General features: G+C 33.4%; 1 long non-coding RNA gene across 2 annotated transcripts in view; it reads right to left on the bottom strand.

Moving 5' to 3' along the window:
* Positions 1 to 6,075: 6,075 nt before the first annotated feature.
* The window catches only part of LOC127724553 (uncharacterized), a 31,179-nt gene continuing 21,798 nt past the window's right edge, over positions 6,076 to 15,456 (bottom strand). For both annotated transcript variants that reach the window (XR_007992564.1, XR_007992565.1), the window contains exon 4: positions 6,076 to 6,132. This is a non-coding gene — a long non-coding RNA (uncharacterized LOC127724553). The remainder of the gene's footprint in view (positions 6,133 to 15,456) is intronic.

Raw genomic sequence — 15,456 nt, 5'->3', positions numbered from 1 at the left:
AGTCGGCCTTGCACAGGCCTCCAAATGCTCTCCGGAATGTATCATTCCACCTGAGGCTAGAGTTAGCCACCACTTCGGTGCAGTTCGCCAGAGTTAGTCACCTCTTTTTTGGTGCAAGTAATTCCAGTTTTTTAACACAACGCGAAGCAAATTTTCTTTACTTAAGACTAACTCTGGAAATACTTCATTTTACATTTAAATTACTTTATTTTTGAACTTCATTTTATAGAAAGTTTCATACTCCTGTTTAATCCGACGTGTAATTATTGTACATTTGTGAATAAATATAGTTTCATTTGATTTATTGTCTGTTGTTCAGCCATAATCTGATATCAGGTATCCAGATGGTCGAATAGGGACGAAGTACTGGCCACTACACGTCCCGGGAGGTGTCGTCACCGACCCCCTCCTGTTACAAATGGTGCCGTGACCAGGATATCTGATCCCTCAGTTATGGTTTGATCATTTTCTGCTTATAGTCATTTTTTATTTGACTTTAATTTTGATTTTCAAAATGATAAAGTTTGAACAGAAACCTTGTACTTTTGACGGTGTTAGCGCTGATGTACAAGATTATTTTATTCAATTTGAAGCAGTTAGTCTGTGGAATAACTGGAATTTATCTGAAAAGGCTCTTCAATTAGTAATAAATTTAAGAGAAGAAGCACGAACTATTTTACGTCTTCTTACTCTTACTCAGTTGCAAAGCTACGATTTTTTGAAAAGTGTATTATAGCAACGTTTTAATCCTAAGGAAAGGGAAGTTTTTTTTATAAATTTCAACTGAAAAGTTGAACAATTTTGCCAGATGAATCTGTGTTCGATTTTGGACATAGATTCAAACTTTTATGTCATCGTGCATATCCAGGTCACTTTCACAGTATGCAATTATATTTTATGGACCTATTGGCAAATTAGATAAGGAAATGGGAAAGTTTGTTCATTTTAAGCATCCTGAAACTTTTGATGATGCTATTTTCTTGGCTACAGAGTGTGAGTCTTTTAATTTGACAATTGAACCTGTTGAATGTGAAATAAAGGAAAGTGAAGAAAGTTTAGGTTTTAGTTGTTTGAAGTCTGGTTTTAATCAAATTGTCAAAGTTCTTAAAAAGCTGGTTTATTGGAAGTTTAAAGTAAAACAATGTTTTAATTGTTCAGTAGTTGGACATATCAGAGCTAATTGTCCCAATAAGATTTGTAAAAGTGTCATTTCTGTGCATGTTGTTGAACCAGTTGTTGAACCAGCAAAACCAGTTTCTTCTTCAGTTAATAAGGCTGTCAAAAAATCATGCAAATTAAGTTGTCAAAAGAGTTCAAAATTTTATTTTCCATCTGATTTGCATAGCTGTTTATCTGATTATTTGATTTCTAGCGTGGATGAGTTTTCTTGTTTGAAGGATAAGGCAGTTAAAGTTTTGATATAGAATGTTTTATGAGTTTTAGTTTGTATATTTAGTATTTTACTTATTTTGTCAGTTTATATTGTTTAGTAGGTATGGTTTCAAAGTTTTGATTGGAATTGTTGTTTTTCTTGGTCACATTTTTTGGGCCGGTTTTACAATCGAAACCACCCTCAAAAAGGTTTTTTAATAAGATTGTGTTTTTTCTTTAGATGTTGGTTTGTTTTGTTTGTTGCTAAGTTTCTTGTTTGAATAGGTTTATTTATGAGTTTGCTCATTTATTTGGATTTTTTAACCTTTCTGAACAAATTTTGTTGTAATAACTTTGTTTAGTTTGGTTATGGTATTCCTTTTGTAACTTTTATAAGTCATGGCAGAAATCTATTAAGTTTTAGTGACACAAACAGCTGATAAAGTAAGCCGTTCTTGAATCGAGAACACCTTTCTTACTTTTTTACAACGTTTGATCATCTTGAACTCGGAATCACAAGTTTAAAGTGATTCCGTGAGATCTACAATGGTGGACTAAACCTGGTACAACGATGGACTTATAAGAACCCGAAAACACACGTTAAAAGTGATTTCGTGAGTACAACAATTGGTGGACATTACCTGGTACAACTTGAACCACGCAGATAGACCCTATTTACATTCCGTTTCCGTTTGAAGAACTGTGTTTTATTGAATGCTGTATATAACTGTGTCCGTTTACTGACATTAAGGGCATACGATACAGTTACAGGGGAGGTAATGACGTTGCTAACGTAAATTGTTATTTTCACGACGTCAAACTGCGACTTATCGGGAAAAGATGCAGTTTTCGACTGTTTGTTATCATTCAAACTGATTTATCTTGAAAACGAGTTCATGGACCCCTCTTTTTTAAAATGACATTTGGTTTGATATTGTATGAAGATTATGAGTACCAATTTTCATGAAAAAGTCAATAATGCAATTTCTTTAAATTTGATAAATATACAGCAAAAAATGACGGTTTTTTTCTACATTTATGAACATTTGATAAATATGAGTTAATTGTAAAAATAAAATGCACAAATTTATAGGACATTTATATAAAACAGAATTTACAAATAATTTAACAAAAACAGCTTGTGTTTATCTTTTAAAACAAAAAAGTTATGAATTTCTGTCGAAAGGAAAAATACGTCCACAAATCCGAATTTTGAGCAAATATCTGAAATTTCGACCTCAATTTACTCAAAAAGTAGCACATGAAGGTATATTTTTTATTACATATTTGATTAAATCAGGTAAAAAATAGCCTATATGCTCATTTTCATTAAAATTTCATTATGGGATCAAAACTGTATCGTATGCCCTTAACCGCCTATTCCTGGACGTTTATACCGTGTGGAACTTTTCTGATGGTTGGACCGTGTGCTTATATGACATTTTTGTGACATTTATTGACATTTTATTTGCATTGATTTATATTATTGTTTATTGTTTTCAGCACATCTATTTTTTGATATTTCTTTTGCCAAATATTAATTTCTTTAATATTTGTCCTAAGGGGGGAGGAATGTAATAGATGTGCCTAGGTTAATTCCCCTTAATGTCTACAGATTAATTATTTAGTATTTAAATGTTTATTTTAAGTTTAATTTGTTTTAAGCATAGTAAGATAAAAGTAAGGATTGTTAATTCTACAATTTATTATTTAACTTTGATGTTTCTAGAATTTTTAAGAATATTAATTTATTCAACTTTTCTTTCATACCTTTTCTGTTAAAGTTATCCTGATTAATGACAAGTTTAGGATTTTAATTTATAGTCAGTCGGAGTCGGCCTTGCACAGGCCTCCAAATACTCTCCGGAATGAATCATTCCACTTGAGGCTAGAGTTAGCCACTACTTCGGTGCAGTTCGCCAGAGTTAGTCACCCCTTTTTTGGTGCAAGTACAATTTTGTAATTCCATTTTTTTAACACAACGCGAAGCAAATTTTCTTTACTTAAGACTAACTCTGGAAATACTTCATTTTACATTTGAATTACTTTTATTATTTTTGAACTTCATTTTAGAAAGTTTCATACTCCTGTTTAATCCGACTTGCAATTATTGTACATTTGTGAATAAATATAGTTTCATTTGATTTATTTTCTGTTGTTCAGCCATAATCTGATATCAGGTATCCAGATGGTCGAATAGGGACGAAGTACTGGCCACTACACGTCCCGGGAGGTGTCGTCACAGACCCCCTCCTGTTACAATATTAAGCGTTTTGTTTTTTCTACTAAAATATATATATATTATATATGATTTGGCCATTTCCTGTTTTCTTCAGTTTTTCGCTCATTTTTCCTTATCTTTAAAGATAACTACTATTCTGTAATTACTAGATAACTGTATTCTGGAATTGTAAATAGTATATTTTTACCTAATTCTTAAAATTTTGCAATTATCGAGTCTTTGTTTTTTTTCCATTTTTCTCTTTTCACTCTTTTTTTTGCCCGTTATTCTCTATTCCCTAAACCCCATCCACACCCTCATTACTTGTTATACCAAAATATAAAATCACCATATTGCAGAAAAATCGAATAGTAAAAACCTTTTCATGAGAATTCAAAAGAATAAGCGTTACTTTTAAAAAGATAAAGAAAAATGCCCTATAAATTAAAAAAAAAACAGAGATATTAAGGACCCCCCCACCTTCCACCCACAAAATATATAAGCCTTGAGTGAATATATTCCAACCGCAAAAAGTTCTTCCTTTTATTCCTTTATTAATATGCCATCAAGCAAGTCAGTCAAAGAAAGGTCGTATTTGCCAACTTTTAAAAGGGCATCACAAGATATCTGACAGTAAATGTTTTCGTCTTGAAAGTTATTGCAAAGTTAAATTGAATGTTGATATGCACTCTCCAAATAGACCAAAACATATATGCAGTACCATGTCTCTGAAATAGGTATGAAAAACATTCCTTTATTACTAACTTTTCGGGACATTTCTGTTTAAATAATGCATGTTTTACTTAGTATAAGAATAAGAAGATGTGGTATGATTGCAAATGAGACAACTATCCACTCAAGTTCAGATGAAGTGGATGTAAGCAATTATAGACATCGTACGGCCTTCAATGATGAGAAAAACCCATACTGTATATATAGTCGACTATAAAAGGCCCTGACATTAAACATATGAAACAATTCAATTGAGAAAACTAACGGCCTGATTTATAGCAAACAATTAACGAAAAACAAACATGACAGACACGAAACAACGACAACCACTGAACTACAGCTCCCAACTTGGGACAGGCACATAAAGAATGTGGCGGGGTTAAACATGTTTGTGGGCGCTCAACGCTCCACCTATCCTGGTACAGTGGTGTAACAGCACACCATAAGAACAAAATATAAAAATCAGTTGAAAAAACGCTTAACTCATCAGATCGATACAAAGAAAAACATTGATCAGACAAAAACACAGACAGGACGTGGCAGGGTTTATATCCATCCCTCATCCCTAAGAACAAACAGACACTAAGTACAGATCTGAGAGTACTCGCAATTACTGACAGCTAGTTCAAAGCCAGTAACAACTAATAAAAAAATCATGTCCATGTAAGAAACTAAGACTAATTTGTGGTAACGGAATCCCTGACTGAATAATTTACTAGTAAATCATAGATTACGCTCATTGACATCCAAAACGTAACTACAGACACTGGCATAGCGAACGAGTTGGGATATATAAGCACCGTAAGACGGTGCCAAAGGAACACCCCCGTCCAAAAAAGGAAAATTAACAATAGGGAAAGAAAAATCATCCCTTTTGTCGTAAATTTTAGTGTAGAGTTTCTGGTGTATATAAAGGCAACAGTAGTATACCGGTGTTCAAAAGTCATAAATCAATTGAGAGAAAACAAATCCGGGTTACAAACTAAAACCGAGGGAAACACATCAACTATAAGAGGAAAACTGAAGTGGAACAAAAACAAACGCCAACATACAAAGAAACGAACTATTTGATAACAACTGCCATATTCCTTACTTGGTACAGGACATTTTAAGAAAAAATAGTGGGTTGAACCTGGATACTGAAATATCTAAATCTAGGAATGAACAGTTAATGCTGTTAATATTTGAATTATTCAAAGTAAGTTCCTTAGGGTAAATTTCAGCAGAATTTTTAGAGAATTCTTGATTATTTAACGAAAAAATATCATCAAGATAACGGTAAGTGTTGCTGAATTTATCAATTAAATGGAATTTAGACGGTTATTTATTGAGTTTGGCCACAAACTGTGATTCATAACAATATAGGAACAAGTCTGCTATTAAAGGGGCACAATGTGTGTACATAGGAATACATACAACCTGCCGATAATATTTATTGCCGAAACGTACATAAATGTTGTCAAGGAGAAAATTTAGGGCTTGAATCATCTCATCACACCTCCAGTAAGTATATTTTGCATATTTTCCTTTCTCATTTTAGAAAGATGCTTTATAAGAGTTGCAGCAAAATATTTGCAGAAAAATATCTACCGTTGATTTTTTCTTGCAATTTTGATATAACATTCTTGAAGCGTGCGCACTCGATTGCAAGAGAAAACGAGGGTACATTTGATCGGCTTTTGTTTCAGCTAAATAAACAGCCTATTTTTAATCCTAGGGAATACATTTCTATTTTTTTAAGTATTTGAAAATTACCTTGTAGTATGTTGTGAATGCAACACGATCGTGGAACAGCTGTTCTCGTTGTACTACAAAATTTCAAACCAACAACTCTCATAATGTTTAACTTACTGATAATAGAAAAATACGTAAACAGTCAGCCTTATTTGACTGTTAATGCCCCTTCATTAGAATTCGCGAGCTTAAATATATATTATTTTCGTTTTCTTTTTCAAATTAACATAATTCAAAGCATTGCATACTTTATTGATAATAAATATGGTACTTTGGTTTCTCGTGGATAGCTGTCTCGTTGGAAATCATGCCACATCTCCTTAATTTTAAATTGAAGTTTTGGTATACAATATTCTTGTTGGTTTGCGGTCCGGTATGTCTGGTCTGTGTACATCCCAAAACCACCAAACGGACGCCCAACTTTTGCAACGATTTTCTCCTTGAACTATAGAATTCCCGTTCGATATGTTTAATCTTGGAAAATATTTTTTCTGGTTCCATGTTCAAAAACGTATTTTTTGTATATATGTAATTGATCAAATGGGTTGAAAGATAGTATGGGCATATGTCAGTTAGAAAGCAACCCAACAACGGGATGGATTTAAAGAGTATGCTCGTATGTCAATTAGACAGCAACCCAACAACATTATGAATTGATAAAGAGTATGAACATATGTAAATTAGACAACAACCCAACAACGATTGGATTAAAAAAGAGAATATTGCCACATGGAATATGTCAACTAGACAACAAGCCAACAACGAAATGTATTAAACGAGAGTATTGACATATGTCAGTTAGATAGCAAACCAAAGACGGAATGGATTGAAAAAGTGTATGGCAATATTTGAGTTAGACAGAAACCAAAAAATGGATTGCAGAGAAAGAGGTAATTGACATATGTTAATGAGACACCAACCCAACAACGATTGGATTGAAAAAGAGAATATTGGGATATGCCAATTAGACAACAAGCCAACAACGAAATGTATTGAAAGATAGTATGGTCACATGTCTGTTAGATAGCAACCCAACAACAGAATTGGTTGAAAGAGATAATGGACGCATGTCAATTAGACATCGATCCAACAATGAATGGATTAAAAAGGGCATGGGTATATGTCAATTAGACAGCGGCCAACAACGAAGAGGATTGATAGAGAGTATAGGCATAGTCAATTAGACAGCAACCAAACAACGGGGTTGATTGAAAAAGAGATGGGCAGATGTTGGTAAGACAGCAACTCAACAACGGAATGGATTGAAAGAAAGATCGGCCATATGTCTATTAGACAGCAATAAAAAATAACGAAATGTGGTATGATTAGAAATGAGACAACTATCCTCCAGATTTTGAAAAAAAGTGGATGTACGCTTTTATAGGCAACCGTACGTTCTTCAACAATGAGAAAAACCCATACCGTAAAGTCGGTTATAAAAGGACCTGCCATGAAAAATGTGAAATAATTCAGAAAAGAAAACCAACGGCCTAATTCATAACAAAACAACTTACGAAAAACAAATATGTCAGACATGAATTAACGACAACCACTGAACTAGAGTCCTGACTTGGGACATGTGAACGGTTAAACATGTTTGTGAGAGTTCGGACCTCCCCTTTACCTGGGACAGTTGTGTTACAGCACATCAAACAAAGTGAGAACAAACTATAAACATCAGTAGCAATTGGCTTAAAACATCGGTACGAGGCACATAAACAACAATCATAAAAACAAATCAACAAAACACCAAAATAAGAGTACTCCAAGTTATTGAAAGCTATACTACATGTAGTTCAAATTACAACTAATTAATAAATCATTTTCTTTCAGACTAATCAGACTAAACTAATAATCAGTACACATAATATCTTGGTTTTTTTTCTTTTTTTTTTCCAACCTATTGTTTAGTTCTAAAGACACATCAGCTACGATTTACATTAAACGATAAAATATAATTTTAATTTTGTTTCGAACAAGACGCCCGTCTCCGGATGCAGGATTTTCTCGCTGCTTTGAGGATCTATTGGCCTTGGGTTGTTTTCTGCTCTCTGGGTTGTTCTGTGACAACTTCCAATTCTCTATTCTTTTAATGCAGAATATTGAAAGTAGCTGTCAGTTTCGTTCAATTTTGTCAAAATAAGCTCAAAAACATTGCAAATTTATCATTGGCTTGCAAGCCAATAATTCAACTCATTTGAGTCCGTATTTATGCAACCTTAAATTTGACACCAGTTTATTCATGTACATTGTGCGATCTTGCACTAACCGTGTTTAGTTTTTAATAATTAAAAAAAAACCGACAACATTGATAAGCGAAACAAGGGAGCCACGAGGAAAAAACCATTTCGATGACTGATTCGTCCAACCAAAAAATAATTTTATTCATCTATAACACACATAGCAAACTCGTCATTTCATCATTGCACATGTTTTTCTATATATATATATATATATATATATATATATATATTCAAGTCTAAATTGAAAACAACGTTCAAACCTATGATTGCGTTGGATGAAACCGCAATTTTTATACGTGTGCATGCAAAACAAATTTCTTGTTAGAGGGGTCTAAATACAGCACAAACAACATTTTCCAAAAGACCAAAAAAATGAAAAAGTATATTTTAACAAAACGCATTTGACTAACAGGTCGAACAACAGATGTTCTTAAACCCTGCTGACTGCCATTGGCGATTGCCAAATAAACGGACCACAAGTTATATATAAAAGTCTTAATTGAAAACAACGTTCAAACTTATGATTGCGTTGGATAAAAAACCGCAATTTTTATACGTGTGCATGCAAAACAAATGTCTTGGTAGATGGGTCTAAATACAGCACAAACAACATTTTCCAAAAGACCAACAAAGTGAAAAAGTATATTTAAACAAAACGCATTTGACTAACAGGTCGAACAACGGATGTTCTTAAACCCTGATGACTGCCATTGGCGATTGCCAAATAAACGGATCAAAAAGATGGTATACCGCAAACATGAGGAGCAGAAATTTGTACACCATATCCAGATTTCGACAATTAATGTCTTTTCAGTGATGTTAGGAATCAAAACGGTATATGGAAGGCCATATAATTTACCTCAATTTAGGATAGAATCTTGAATTTTGAAGAGTCGAAATAGGATGAACGGATTATATAAACCCGAAGGCAAATATAATACAAGCACAGACGAAAAAATATAAACAAATTTCTTGGTAGAGGGGTCTAAATACAGCACAAACAACATTTTCCAAAAGACCAAAAAAGTGAAAAAATATATTTTAACAAAACGCAGTTGACTAGCAGGTCGAACAACAGATGTTCTTAAACCCTGCTGACCGCCATTGGCGATTGCCAAATAAACGGATCACAAGATGTAACAAAATGGAACTTATTTATTAATTTGATACCAAACAGAAAACAATAAACTTGCGGAAAAGATGGTATACCGCAAACAAAAGGTGCAAAAATTAGTACACCATATCCGGATTTCGACAATTAATGTCTCTTCAGTGATGTTAGGAATTGAAACGGTATTTGGAAGGCCGTATAATTTACCTCAATTTAGGATAGACTCTTGAATTTTGAAGAGTCGAAATAGGATGAACGGATCATATAAACCTGAAGGCAAATATAATAAAAGCCCTTATGTATATAATATTGCTGTTATATACCTTTGATATGAATTTGATATGAATTTGATGAAAATCTGGCAAAATTTGTACATGCGAGAGCACTTACAATTCATTTTTTTTTTTTTATATAATCGATGTTTCACAGGGCATAACTGTTTTAAAACTAATTGATCTGCACTGACTTTCAAACTCGTTAAAGACATAGATAATATAAATCTACGATTAAAGTTTCATAAAATTCTGGCTGGAATTGTACACATGAGAGCGCTAACGATGCAATTTTCCAACTTATAGATGTTTCCAAGGGGCGTAACTCTTTTAAAAAAAAAATGATCAGCACTGATTTTCGAACTTGTCCAATAGTTATCAAATGAACCAGACTTATAATTTGATACGCCAGACGCGCGTTTCGTCTACATAAGACTCACCAGTGACGTTCAGATCAAAATAGTTATAAAACCAAGCAAGTACGAAGATGAAGAGCTTTGAGGACCTAAAATTCCAAAAAGTTGTGCCAAATACGGCTCAGGTAATCTATGCCTGGGATAAGAAAATCCTCAGTATTTCGAATAATTCAAACTTTTGCAAACAGGAAATTTATAAATATGACCATATAATTGATATTCATGTCAACACCGAAGTGTTGACTACTGGGCTGGTGATACCCTCGGGGACGAAACGTCCACCAGCAGTGTTTTCGACCCAGTGGTGTAAATAGTTATCAAAGGTACCAGGCTTATAATTTGATACGCCATACGTCCAAGACATTGCTGATATAAACCTATGATACAAGTTTCATAAACGGACGGAAGGACGGACACCCGGTATTTCTATGTCCCCCGCAAGGCGTTGCGCGGGGGACAAACAAGAGATGTTAGGTATATGAGACGGCAACCGAACAACACAAATAAAAAAAAAAAAGACGTCGAGTTGGCTGCAAACTGCCTCCAGCATTCATCCTGGTATACTTCTCTTGTAGAACCTACTAATTATGATTTGATTGTTAATTTGTTCTTGTTCTGAATAAGCATTGGATATTTTCCACTGGAAATGTTGATCCTGTTTTAACAAGGACCAACATGTCCAGTGGAAAATATAACAAGGACGCTATTAATTATAGATTCACAAGAAAACGTTCTGGTAAATAGAAACAAAAAGCATGAATTGAAATAAAAACAAAATTTCCCTATAATGTTATCATGTCCCTCCTAAAATAGCAAAGGGCATGAATAAGGGGTACATGCAGTAGGGTATAGGAGCTACTGTAAAAAAATTAGTTTAGAATGTTGCTATGCAACTAAATTCCTAGAGTACCAACTTCCTTTTATTATTTTACTTGTTGTACATTTCTCTGGAACATTTTTGAAATTATGTTACTAACCAAAATCAAACGGACCATATCCCAATGTAAACATGGAATTAGTCTCTGATGCATGATTTTTTATTGTTAATTGTTTTTGGCTTTTAACTAGCTTTCAGTAATTGCGAGTACTCTCAAATCGTACTTTCGTGTTAATTTGACCTGTTGACACAATTTGTAATGCATTTCTGTAATTCAATGTTTACTTATTTTGTGTTATATCACGTCTCACTATTTTTAATATGTACCATCTTTGATAAGTATTAACTATGACGATAAATTTTCATTTCTGTACTCGTACTTAGAACAACAAATATATTAATTTTTGAAAAAAATGTTTACTTCCTAACAACAAAATAAATATATTTAAATTTCACTGTGTCTTAACTACCCCGGCAAAAAAATGTTTGGACTCGATTGTATCTAATATCCGGCACGGTGACGGAACATCAATAGATAGAGAAAAGGTAGTTTTCTGTTTATTTATTTGTTATTGTAATGATATCGAAGAATATTTATACATATATAACTATTTTCTATTGTGAGATGTAATATTTTCTACAACCGTTCTAGATTAACGGAGAAATAAGTAAAAATGCATGTCAAAATGACGAATTGAGTGAACCTTGTCTCGAATTTGTTTAATTTCTCATTAAATTGTTCACATGGTACGGAAAGAAAGGTATGGAAAGAAAGTTATTGACATGGAGATTGCATAACTAGTAACTTTGAGCACCTCAATACTTGTATTTCTGCGTATGGAACGAAAGAAATGGGTCATGTCAAAAAGGAAGCACCCGGTTTTATCAATGTGTACAACCCGGTTTTGTCCTAGATTTCACAAGGCAGAACCCGGTTTTGTCAAAGAAAAAAAAGGCATAATCGCGTAACATAATTGAACTTCAGCAATTAAAAGGAGTTTGGTGACTGGTTGGAAAACGATTTCTTACAGAGGACAACTTTCCTATTTAGGAATTCCTACTTGATTGCAACAAAAATAATTATAATTTTGCTTTGCATTTAAAAAAAAAAATACTCTAACTGCGAAATAGATAGAAATGAAGGTTAAACCGCAAATTGAGGTTTAAGCTCTCTATACGTTTTTTTTAGATGAATTATGTAAATTTTAGTGTTTAAACTTAAAATTAGAGTTTATGGTCTTAAAAATTGAAGAATTGATATGTGATTTTTTTGAACAACAGGATGGTTATCTTTATAAGTAATCCAATCTACCTAGGGATGTAATATTTCCTATGATCGTTTAAAATAAATCTTCTTAAGGCTAAATGTTCATTATATGGCATGATAATCAGACAAATGTATATATGCTTGCAGAATCGCCATAGAAACTGAATGTTTATGGTGAGAAAATGATTACAATAATCATGCATTAAAAATCAAATCCATCTATCCCTAATTGTAACTATAATAATAAGTATAAATTAGTATAATAGTCTCAGGCCATCGAGAAAATGCAATAATGATTATTTTATTAATAGTTGTATAAATAAACGGTTCTGTTATCTCTCCATTGTGGTACGATTATCGTACATTGACGTTGGTCAATATATTATTGACAATATATAGGGACGGATTCAGGTTTTTTCAAAGTGGGCGTAATTCAAACAGCTTATATACCGCAGAGCGTAGCGAAGCGAACAATGTTTTGGACGAATTAAGCTAAAACAAATCGTTTAAAAAAGATTTAATATTTTTTAGGGCCATCAAAAGTGGGGGTGGGGGCGTGTGACCTATACGACGCCTGGATTCGCCACTGATGTTATATAACTAAATCGTATACCAACTTAAAATTTTATAAGAAATAAGAAAGCAGGGACACCCGCGAAATTGGATGTATGTGAGTAGGATTATCATGTTTATTCTAAAAATTCTCATTGATATTTTGGAGTTGTCGGAATGCGAGACCAAGGGTTGCAAATTCGTGGCGGCTTGAACTATTTGTATGAAGCTTCATATGTCAGAAGTTAGAAGGCCTGACTGCAACATACCTCGCACACAGATATTTTATGTAACTATGCTTCTATCTGTCATATGTCCATTGCCCTTGACCTCATTTTTATGGTTCAGCGAATTCCTAACCAAATGAATACCTGATAATGGTTGATATCTATGATCAAGGTTAACATTTCGTGTTCAAGTCCGTATCTCTTAATACCATAAGTAATAGGTCAACTATATTTGCTCGTATGGCGCATATGACTATTTAAGTGACGTTGAACTTATTTTCTTGATTAATTGGTAATTCCTCAGTTTTTTTGTTGGTTGGTTTTAATGATTGTAATGTGTTCATGTCCGTCTAGCAGGTTTCATCGGACCTTGACTTTTTTTATGGTTCCATGAACAATGTTAATTTTATGAGATACATTTATTAAATTATTTATCTTACAGACCTTCAAAATAAATTCGATAACGATCATTCCAGCTGTCGTGACATGTCAGTGCGTACAGTCACTCTTGTATAAATAATACGTAGTATTTATTTTTGTAAAAAAAAAACGCAATTGAAGTTGTTTTGCCATGTCTGATTAGTTTATCTCGTTCGTGTAAGCCTTAATTATGAATTGTTGGACTTTTTTTAATTCAAGAACGGTGCAATCTTGTTTGGAATTCTTGGTTGGTTTTAGCTCACCTGACCTCAATGGAAAAGTGAGCTTTTTTCATCACTTGGCCCCCGTCGTCCGTCGTCGTCCGTTAATTTTTTACATAATCTTCTCCTCTGAAATCACTGGGCTACAATATATTTAACAAACCTTATCCACAATCTTATGTCGGGTTTTAAAGTTCTAACGAACTTATGTTTAACTGTTTTTCATCATCATTGGGGTGTCTAGTTTAAAAAGTTTTTGATGACCCGCTTGTCAACAAAGATGGCCGACATGGCTTAAAAAAGAACATAGGGGGATGCAAGTTTTGTCTATTATTTGAAAACAGCTATAGATAGAGAAAATTTAACAGGGGCAGATATTTTCATAATGTTGAGCTCTACCTTTTGTCCATACACATCAAAACTCTCACACGAATTCTTATAGAAGTTAATGTCCTTGAATGACAAATTTCTCCTTTTTTTCCATGTTTGTCTATTATCTCGAAATATATAAAAGTTATATAGCAAAAATGATCAGCAAGACAATATATACGAATAAGTCGACTTGGTCGATATCCTTGTAAGAATTATTGACCTTTAATTACGATTTTTACCATTTCTTTGCGTTTTTGCCAATTATCTTACAAAAATCTACTCCTCTTTAACAATTTAATCAAACTTTGCCACACGCTTTATTGAAGTATCTGGTTTGAAAACCGACAATGATGATCAGCCATTTGTAAATTTATTTTTTGTTTCAGGGTACCAGTGTTAACGTTGCTTTTCATATAATAAACAAAACCGGGTTCTATACATAGACAAAACCGGGTCATTGTGTAGTTAACAACATTGACAAAACCGGGTGCTTCCATTTTGACATGACCTATTTCTTTTGTTCCATACGCAGAAATACAAGGATTGAGGTGCTCAAAGTGACTAGTTTTGCAATTTCCATGTCAATATCTTTCTTTCCATACCTTTCTTTCCGTACCATGTGAACAATTTAAGGAGAAATTAAACAAATTCGAGGCAAGGTTAACTCAATTCGTCATTTTGACGTGCATTTTTACTTATTTCTCCGTTAATCTAGAACGGTTGTAGAAAATATTACATCTCACAATAGAAAATAGTTATATATATATAAATATTCTTTGATATCATAACAATAACAAATAAATTAACAGAAAACTACCTTTTCTCTGTCTATTGATGTTCCGTCACCGTGCCGGATATTAGATACCATCGAGTCCAAACATTTTTTGCCTGGGTAGTTTAGACACAGTGAATTTACCTGTGCTATTTTGTCCCAGGTAAGAGTTGTCTTATTGACACTCTTCCAACATCTTTTGTAGTACTACCTGTAACGTCTATGTTATATAGGCACCTACGTTTTAATATTGTATTTATATTGTGTCATAGATCAAACTTATTCGTTCAGTGTATGTTTACTTGTTTTTGTTTAAATGCCGTTTCAATTGATATTTTATAGTGTGTGTATTTATGTTGTAATGTTACACTACTGTCTCATGTTAGGGTGAAGATTGGCGCCTGTTAAAATATTTGAACCCGCTGCATTTTTATGCACCTGTCCTAAGTCAGGAGCCTGTTGTTCAGTGGTTGTCGTTTGTTGGTGTGGTTCTAAGGTGTTTCTCGTTTCTAGTTTTTTATATAGATTAGACCGTTGGTTTTCCTGTTTGAATTGTTTTACACTAGTCATTTTGGGGCCCTTTATAGCTTGTTGTTCGGTGTGAGCCAAGGCTCCGTGTTGAAGGCCGTACTTTGACCTATAATTGGT

Source organism: Mytilus californianus, unplaced genomic scaffold (genome assembly GCF_021869535.1).
Source record: "Mytilus californianus isolate M0D057914Y unplaced genomic scaffold, xbMytCali1.0.p SCAF_14, whole genome shotgun sequence".
In the NCBI taxonomy this organism is placed as follows: Eukaryota; Metazoa; Mollusca; class Bivalvia; order Mytilida; family Mytilidae; genus Mytilus; species Mytilus californianus.
This window is presented reverse-complemented; position numbering and strand designations above follow the sequence as displayed.